We start from the raw sequence: 10,242 nt of genomic DNA on the forward strand, positions 1-10,242 counted from the left end.
AGCTGCTGAATGAAAGCACTTTTTATTAAAGGAAGAGGAAAAAAAAAACCCTCTTTGCCCATAAATCTCTCAGCACATTAGCCCTCAAAACAATTCACTGAGGCAAGGTCGTATTTCCCTTGCATTAATTTAGATCCTTGGGAAGTTCAGTGAGATGAGAAGACAAGACAAAACACAAAAGGCTTCGTCTTCAGCTGCCATGAATCAGTGTGGCTTCCCATCAGCTGAGAATCCAATCATACATCTAAAGAGAGCCATAGGAAATATGTAATTATTTCTTTAAAGTCTTGGGATCTGGTAGTGATAATCCATATGTTGTATTATTATTTCAAAAGGAAGGTAGATAATGAAAGGACAGATAATATTTGACAGGTGAGAGCAGCTTTAACAGCCCAATAGAGAAAGATTTTTTGATTTCAGCAGCATGGGGTTTGCCCTGTGGTGTTGGGACTCACCAGGTTTAAGAGGAGGGGAAAATACTCTGTTGCTTTGTTTTGTGTCCAGGCAGTATTTCTGTGGGACGAGCCCTGGTGCCAGACACAGGGCTGGAGCAGAACATGATAAATCAAGTCACAGAGGGGCAGGCTGAAGGGAAGTATGTGATGATGCTCTGCCTCTCAGTAATGTTCCATCCCCTGCTCTGAACAGCAAGGAAAGCTGCCAGCTCTGAGTCCTGTACTCGGCGCTGTCCCTTTGATACCACAGCTCTCTCAGTCATGTTTACACCCTTCAGATATTTTTAGGCCTTTTTTTCCCACATGCAGAACTACACGTTGTCATCTCATAGCCTAGTTTAGTGGTTTGAGCCTTCCCACATAAATCATTTTTCCCAGACATCTGATCATTTAGTGATCAGAAGGCAGAGGGTGGTCTGGTTGCTCTTCTTTTATCTTCCTCCCAGGTCCTGTTATCTTGTCACGTCATGGTGGCCAGGTCCAAGAATGGGATTTGTTTCAAGGACAAATCAGAAACAAATAAGGAAGAGCTTTTTCTTTCCCGTGGCCCAACTTGCCTCTGTGGAAGCAGACTGTTTTATTTGCAATAATATACTAGTTCAAATTGATCTCCAGTTTGTCATCCACTGGCATTTCAAGGACCCTCAAGCCCTACCTGGAATCTGTGGACAATAACTTGTCAAAACTGTTAATTGCTGATATAGTTGGAGGGGAAAGGAGCCCCTTGAAAGCAGCTTATGATTTAGGATAAATTATTTCTAGTAGAAAGAACTTGATTTTAAAAAAATATTTTAACAATAAATCCACTTTTCTCCTCAAGAGAATGTGATTTTAATCTTCTTCACTTTGAAACCCTCCAAATCTTGTCTTTTTGTGAGTTGTTTCAGCTCTTTTGGGTAGCGTTCTTGCACATAAACATATTTGGCTGGTTTACCAGAAAGCAAATATCACATTACAGTAACGGATTTGTGGGCATGATCTGGTCCAACTAGACAGACAGCTAAACACTGTAAAGAGTTCTGTCAGATAATTACTCTCATCAAATTTCATTCTCCATCATGGTCACTTTATCCACATCAAATCCTTGGTTCTTCTGTAAAAATATCTTAGAATATGCCACACAAGCACCATTAAAACAAGCTATGCCAGATCATGAAACAGAAATGCATTCAACCCATTCTTCTGTGAAGAAAAAGCTTTTATAGGCCAAATCCAATTACATGCCATGCTTGTAAATTCATTCCAGAAAACCTTTGTGGCCAAAAAGGTCCATGTTAGCCATTATGGGGTGTTTCTTAGGAAAAAATCTCCTACTGCTGCAACCACTCCTCCCCATCCCACCCCTGCAATGACCTCCAGCTAGTGCCAGATCCCAGCTGTTCAGAAACAGTGATATTCAGTAACTTCCAGTAACCTGCAGGAACAGGTTCCCAGATTACCATCATAAAAATATCAGCTTCTGTTCTGTCAAACAGAAGGTGAATGACTGTGGTGCTCAGATTTACCATACCAAGGAGGTTTCCATTTTAACACTGAGCTTCTTGGCTTTCTCTCAAGACATTCCCATGAATCTCACTATTCTGTGGGGACTGTGGAAGGTACAACTGTAAAAGCCATGGTTTTAGGAGGATAGAAAAAAACTATGTTCTTCCTCCACCTTCATTATTCATCTGCACTGGAAACAGTCTCCACTTGGACCTGAGATTTTAGCCCAGCATTAATGCTTCTACACCTTCAGTTGTGGAAAACAGTGATGCAAGTGCAGCACAGTCTTAAACTGACACTGGTTTCTGTCTGTGAATTCTCCTACACACAGGACATGATAATAAATCATAGACAGAGCTTGCTGATCGATTCTGCCCGAGCAGTATGTTGGTCTCCAGGGCCAACAAACCAGCACTTAAATTAAGTTTCCTTGCTCAGTGTGCCATGCTGCAACAAAAAAAAAAAAGTTGTTGTGCATCCCAGGCAGGTCATTTAGCCTCTTGTGCAAGGAGAATGGCATAAAGATACACATGTAGGCATTAGGAAATGCTCCCACCTGATGGTCCTAAAGTGAGCTCTCCAACAGCTCAACGTTTCCCCTGTAGTCTTTCTAACAATTAATGGAAAAATAGAGTCCTCTGGGAAAATTGTCACCAGGTAATTAATAAAAAATGAAAGTGAGAGAGCAAGAACTACAGGGATGTTGCAGAAAGCCTGCAAACTGCCTGAAAGAGGCTGACTTAGAGTTGTGATGCCTTCCCAGTCTCAAAGGGAACTTAACACTTGCTCCATGTTCCTCAATGGCTCACTCTGACTCTCCACCTATTCCATTCACACTTTTGAAACAGGAGACATGATGGAAATGTTCAGGCCCTGCCATACTTCTCCATGGCCCAGCGTGAACAGACCTGCTCAAACAGATGGGGAATGGCTGTCAAGGACAAATCTCCAGAGTCATCCAGTGATCTATTACCAGGTGATCACTTGCAAATAAAGGTCACTGTTTGTTTTCTACCTGGGGGTTGCAATCTGTTTATCATTTTGATGTGGAGGGTTCATTAAAACCCAGCAAAGGGGTCCTTTCTCTATTAAAGCAGTGATGCAATGTCCTTTTGCTTTAGAATCTCTGAAATGGTTCCCCAAAGAGCAAACACTGAAGCACATTCGTCTCACAGTTCCCAAAGCAGACAAGAGTTTTAAAACCCCTAAGCTTTCAAGGTCAAAACTGATGCTCTGTTGGGATATGGGGTTGAGAAAGCATTGCTGGAAATGTCCATCTCACAGCTCTGTCTCCACCTGCAGTTTGCCAACACTGTGAGTGCCTAAGCTGTCACAGATGCTGGGGAATCCTGAGGGGAAAGAGGATGAAGATGGATGGTCTTATGATTAAACCAGAGGACAGGGATTCAAGGGACCTGGTGTCACTTATAGACCTCCTGTGCTGACTTTGGGCAAGTCAATTAACCTCTCTGTGCTTCTGCTTGCCATGTGTAACATGGAGATAAGAGACCTCCCTACAGCACAGGAGACTTGTGTGGTTGACAGATGCTCTCATCCAACGCCAACAGGAGTCATGAGATTTCATTGACAGGAGAGTGATGGAGTGGAGAAGACCCACTGCCATTTGGGGTTATGTGGCTTTGTGAAAACTCAATAGGCGTCTGTTCTGCTTCCCTTGCCTCCTGCTTCACACCTGTCTGTCTTACAAGGCACAAACTCTCTCCTGACCAAGCACTGGCTCCAACATCAGCTGTGGGAGCCCTCGTGTCTCACAGGATGATCCCACGAGAGCAAATGCACAAGTGGGGATTTTTGGCATTAAAAATGTGATGTGAGTCTCATAAATAGCTATGGAGAGGCCAGCCCTGCCTTACCCCCATGAGTGTGGAAGTGCCTGAGGTGAAATATTCTGCTTCCCTGGCCTCCTGCCTTTGTGCCCATGGGGCACCCAGATAATTCCCAATGTGGAGAGGACTGTCCTGCCCATCATAGCAATGCAAGAGGCATCACAGCTGGCCCCACCTGTCCTTCTCTCCTCCAGGCTAGAGAAGTTCACTGATATCTCCTTTTTAAGACTTTTACAGCTCCGTAAACAAGGGAACATAATTTGCTATTATGCTTTTTGATTTCTGGTTGGGTTTTTTGCTGTTGTTGTTGGGTTTCTTTTAAGACACCAGAAAAGAAAAGCATTCCTGTGCTTTCACAGGAAACACTCTATTTCCCCTTCCAATTTCACAAGACAAGTTAAAGCATCTAATCCTGACCCGGGCAAAGCCTGCCTGACCCTTTCCTGCAAGGCTCAGGGGAAGGATTTCTTTCCCTCTCCTGTTGGGTTTGTGGATGGTTTGTTTTGCTTTTTTTTTTGTTCTTCTATTAAAAACCATAGTATTATTAAAAAGGAATTGTTCAATTCCTTTAATTGGCTCAGAAGATAAATTCTTCCCTCAGCCCAGGGGGTCAGGGCCATCAGCAGCTATTTATTAGCAGCACTGATTGAGAAGAACAGCTATAAATGGAAATAAATTCAATTCTATGGCAAAGAGTATTCCATACAGGCTATTAATATAAGACAAGGAGCTTAACAGTTTTATTTCATTTTTTTTTGTTCCCCTCCTCAGCTCACAGTTACCTTCACTATTCCCATGTTACTTCCCACGTTTCCCTCCAACCATCGCCTCCCCATCAGGGGAATTTCCTTACCTGCATGGGTGAGAGCAGGCACAAGGGTGATAATGATGATAGAGACTTGAATGAGCTCAGGGAGGCTCCAAATCAGGTCCCTGGGAACCAGAGGAGGAAGGAGGGGTGATGGGGAGCAAGATGAGACTTCCACATGCATGCACAATAGAAATGAGAGGGGGAGAAGAGCTCTCCTATGCTCTCTGGGGAATTTTTTGTTATATTTTTGCCTTCTCCACTGCTCAAAAACTGTCCTTGCCACCCCCTTGTCGACTCCAGAATACATTCATAGTGCACACCTTCATTCCAGTGTTTAATTGCTTGAGATTGTTACTTGTAGGCTGCTAATTTATTAAAACCATATCTCTCATGTTACTCTGGAGCCCACAAGAATCATTGCCTTCTATTAAAGGCAGTGGTGCATGCCTGCTTGTCTTTTTTCTCTGGCCACCTCTGTAATTGCAGCCCATTGCTAAGATGTGAAATTCTGCCATACCAGCTCAGCATCCTCCACTGGGAATGTTTGGATGAGGAACAAATGCAGGAGACAAATTCATTCAGGATATAATCAGAAATAACTGTTCTGATGTTCACAGAGATTGCACCGGGACACACAGAGCCTCTAAGCCGCTCAGGTCACGTTTCACAGATGGGCCAAAAAGTGAAGCCAGAGCCTCCTGACACAGATAGTCACTGGAAGCATCATGCAGACCAGACCTTGACAAAATATGATGATGGATCCCTACAGCATCCCATGGAGTCAGCACTGTCCTTTCCCAGAAAGCACAGAAAGATCTTCCCTGGTCATATGGGTCATCTTTTGAGTCCCACACATCCCTCAAAGCAGACCCACGCTCCATACACTGTGTCACAAGCACAGATGGGATCCCATACCAGGAGATAGAGAGAGAAGACACACATAGCACACATATGTCCATACACCAAGTGGCTGACACAGGCCAAAAACTCCCTGCTCTCCTCAGCCACCACCTCTCCAACAGGTCTGTCCATCCCCAAAAGGCTGCCCAGCTGCCTTCATCATCTCCTGACTCTGTTCTGCCTTGAAGAGCTTCCTGGCAGCCCCATGCCCACACCTGGTCCTACAGAACTGCTCCATGGCATATAATATGGAGAAGTAGCATCCCTTACAGCAGTGCCTGAGCCTGTTTTTCAAACTCCTAAAGAAAAGAAATCAACAGACAATTCAGTGATGGAAAATCACTCTGTACTTGAGATACTGCTGAGCAGCAGTGGGGGAGTTGTCCATCCCTCTCAGATTGTTTTCTGAGATCCTGTAATCACAAGAGGCAGACACCTCTCAATGTATAAGGAAAGCACCACATCCCTCTTGTGTCATGGCACAGCTCACATTTTAGACACACAGAGTTTCCCTCAAATTTGGGTTCCTATGATTCACTTCCTCATCTGGATTTGGCACTTAGCTCCACTGCTGTACAGGTGCAAGTTCACAGATAAGATTAAACCACCCTCACATGTTGGGATGGGACACTGCATCCAGACCAGCTGGAAGATGCCTTGTGGAGTTTCCAGCAAGCTCTCAGAAGGACTCAGGAATCTAAATCCTCCCCTGGTCCAAAGGCCACCAATACTCCACAATGCACCTAGAGAGCCCATGACACTTTTCACAGTCAGAGAGCATCTGGGACAGGGCTAACAGCACCTGCAGGCAGATGCAGGCAGAGGCACAGGGAGAGGCACAGGTACCAGCCCTCAATACTCAGCAGCCATTAGAACAGCAGCCATGCAACACTAAAACAATAACATTTTTTTATCCCCCAAACAGTTAGCTCATTTTAGCACTCTGCCTCCAAGTGCTGGTAACAACAGGATGCAAGGCAGGTGGCAGCTTTCAGTATCCAAAACTATGGGTGCATCTGTGCTTGTAAAGTGGAGGGGTGCTGCTCTGGACCCCCAGCCCTGGAAATGCTATGGTTGCAGGTGGTGGTATGAGCTCTAGGTTAGACTGAATATGGGGATTCTCAGGGATATGGAGTGGAGATAAGCTAAACTAGCTGCTCTGCTGTCTGTGAACTGGCTTTGACCTACATCCTTTGAAGACCTGGCTCCCTGTTCCTGAAACAGCCTGCCTTATTCCAGGACTGTTTTGCTTTTACCTAAGTATTTTATTTAGTTGATGCCCAAATGTCCTAGGATCTATCTGAGACCTGCAACCAAGACCACACAGCAAAACGCACACTTACAAAGATCAAAAAACCCATTTCATTTAGATTAAACAAAGCTATTATTGTGGTTTAACATAGGAATTGATTATTATAAGTATGTATATTGAGCTTAACAGCTTAGATTTGTATCTGTTTCATCACTGTTAATCTTTGATAAATATGTTTTTAATAATCTCTGGGTATTTATTGAACATAAAACTGTCATATGAAATTGAGAATAAGATTGCTAAAGATACTTATTATACACTACTTCAACACAAATTCATTATTAAAGCCCTTTCACTGAGGCTTACTTTTAACCACAACATAACTGATGCAGATACTGCATAGTTAATCTATAATAAATATATTTGCAATAAACTATTGATATTTAACCTGCAGTAACTGTCTTAATAAATATGATGCATGGAAATGGCTTTTGAAATGCTCTTTTTTTAGCTCTGTCAGACCCTTGGAGGATGTGGGGTGAGAAGGGGGAAAGCTGTGGCCTTGTGTAAGGCAGTTCACTTATCAGTCCCCACAGCCTTCCCCTACCCTGGTCACTGGACTCATTGCTGCCCCAATCCCCAAATCTCCAGCCCCAGACTCTTACAGGGGTCTGTCATTTGCTCTCAGTCCTGACTCACATTAACATCTGGCCCCAGCATCCCTACACTCTGGTGGGCTGTGCCATACAAAGGCTGTTAACTCAGCTCCTGGTGCCCCCCAATGATGCTCTGTCTGCCCAACAGCTTTGTAAAGAGGATAAGCACCCTCAAGGGATCTGAAACACACAGAACCCGCACCCCTTGGGCAGTAAAAACACAAGCTCTCTGAGAATATGGATCAACAGAGAAGCTTAAATGAGGAGATTTCAGTTTTGAACTCAACAGAGGCCACCAAATGCCTTTGACATATGAACTAGACAGGAGCCTGACTCCAAGCCACCAGAGGAAAAGGACTTGACCCACACTGCTGCTGAGACCCCCTGGGATATCTCAGAGATGTGTTTGTCATTCTTTGCATCACTTAATGACTGAGGTTAGTTGCAACAAGTCAACTATAGCAGATATGCACAAAATTTCCCTCCCAGCACTAATCAAATGGGAGAGGAGCAGAGTAATTCCTCCCCTGTCCTCTCCTCTGGGTCTTGCCCCATTTGTTATATGGCCACTCATAAGGCACTTTAAGATTTCCTGGAGGCCACCTTCTGATTCTCACATATCAGAGAGAGCCAAAGATCTCAACGTGCAACTTTTAATTGAGCTGTATCATCTGCCACAAACATGAAATTAATGGTCCTACATCATAATCATAAATTCATACATAACCCCATGCACCAGCAAATAACTCTTTGCAGTGACACTACAATGGTAAGCTGATTTGCAAGAAGTGCACGCTTCCCAGGAATCCTAATTAACCAAATTAACACCATCACTTCAAATCATGTCCCAGCAGTAGGACATTTCTGATTGGCCTCGGGCTGGAGCAAAGCAGCCAAATGAAAACCTGACAGCATCTCTGTGAGTCCAGCAGCCTCACCCTCTGCTGGGGGAAATATCTGCTGCCCATCCATGCACACAAGGAAGGGAGCAAAAGCCTCATGAGCATTTGGAGGCACTGACCCAAAACAGAGCACGGCACAGCAACCTTGTGCAGCAGAGGAGCAGTTCTCAGCCCCTCAGGCATTTCCCAAACCTAACCAGCAGCATGAGGAACACCATTCTGCCATGCTGGCTTCTTCCAGGGGGTTGTGACACTGCCATACTTCCTCAGATAGTGCCAAATTTTGCTTTGGGTGAGTCTGCAATGGGTCTGGGGTAATGGGGCAGGGCTGATAAAAGGAACAGTCTCCACAAACCCCAAACCTGTTTCCCTGAACCCACTTGTTTCCACTGGCTTCCCCTTGTGACTTGCCCAAAATATTTAGTGCTCAACACCTTTTTTTCCCCCCTTCTGGGTAGTCAGGTTTTTCTATTTCTGCCACAGGAAAAACAAGCCACTATTTTGGGAGCAAGTGGGATTCAAGCCTATGACTGTCTCAGCACTCCCTGCATGGAAGAGGAGATCCACAGCCTGTGCGCCAGAGGGACTGCCTTGTGCCTCTATACATATTCAGCCTGGATGTCAGGGAGGCCCAGCCCCACCAGGGTCCTCACACTGGAGCATGGAATGGGCTCAGCTCCCCAAGCACAGAGCCAGGGATCCCATCCCTGCTCTGAAGCGATGCTCCAAAAGGATCCCACCCCTGCTGTGAAATGATGCTCCAAAAGCTGGGCTGGGAACCTTGGACCAGGGGGAAAAGGAGGTTCCTACCAGAAGTGGGGTTCGAACCCACGCGGGCATGCACCCATTGGATCTTAAGTCCAACGCCTTCACCACTCGGCCATCCTGGTGGGCTCTGGCCTCTCCCCTGGCCCACCAGCTCCTCCCTGAGAGCTCACACCTCACCAAGCACTCAGGGTCCCAATCCAAGACACTTCCCAAGCCCAGAGACACCATTCCCCCCTCACTGCTTTCTTTAACGTCTCCAGCAACTGATGGAGCATCTCATTAGGAGAGAGCAGGTCCCATGGGCCATGAAGAATGGCACAGCCCCTGTGTGCATCCTAGATCCTCATGAAAGAACCACAGTGACTGCTGGTGATGCCAACAGGGACCCTGGAGCAGGTGGGGACCTTTGGGAGGTCCCTCCTGACCTCACTGGGTCCTCAGGGGAAGGGAGCAGCTCTGACAGCCAGACACAGCACACAGGTAAAGCCCTGGCTCTGCAGCCCAGGTGCCACTCCTTACCTTCTCCTGTCTGCATAAGGTACCCTGCTAGTGCATTTAGCTGTGACAGACAGTGGTACAGGAAGGGCTTTATTTTTCCTTTGGGATGAGGTGCAGCTTTGTTACTATAGTCTAGAGAGAAGAAAAAAACTCAGACACCACTACTTAACCTCATGGGATTCAAACCCACAACCCCTAGGTGCCCATGTGCAGGAAGTCTTTAGCCCTTAAGCCACAGGAGCCTGATAATTTCTGATTCTGATTTCAGCCATCCTCAATATTTTCAGGCCAGCACCTTCACACAGGGATGTTTTCACACAGAGAAACCCTGCCAAGCCCTTTCACCAGAGGATTCTGTCTGCTGAAGATGCTCTCAGCCAGGCTGTCCTGGTCCTGCCCTGCATCAGGATGAGAGCAATTTCCTCCTTTCTTCCACAGGGACTGCTCATTGCTGTGCCCTGGGGTAGCTGAGCCACTTGGAGGGCTTCTGATTGGCTGATGGAAAGGTGAGAGACACCAAAAAGGGATATTTCCTGGTCTCAAAAGAGGGTGACATAGAGCTCCTGTCTGGGGGGGTCATGCTGGCCTCCAGAGATAATTCACAGGTACTGGGAAAAAAAGGCACCAATATTCCAGACATCTCATGAGGGAATGCTGCATGTCCTTGG

At 45.8% G+C, this 10,242-nt stretch overlaps 1 non-coding gene across 1 annotated transcript; it reads right to left on the reverse strand.

Moving 5' to 3' along the window:
• Positions 1-9,115: 9,115 nt before the first annotated feature.
• On the reverse strand, positions 9,116-9,198 carry TRNAL-UAA (transfer RNA leucine (anticodon UAA)). Its single transcript has one exon. It is a non-coding gene; the product is annotated as a tRNA-Leu (tRNA).
• Positions 9,199-10,242: the final 1,044 nt, after the last annotated feature.

This window comes from Zonotrichia leucophrys, chromosome 12, assembly GCF_028769735.1.
Source record: "Zonotrichia leucophrys gambelii isolate GWCS_2022_RI chromosome 12, RI_Zleu_2.0, whole genome shotgun sequence".
Lineage (NCBI taxonomy): Eukaryota > Metazoa > Chordata > Aves > Passeriformes > Passerellidae > Zonotrichia > Zonotrichia leucophrys.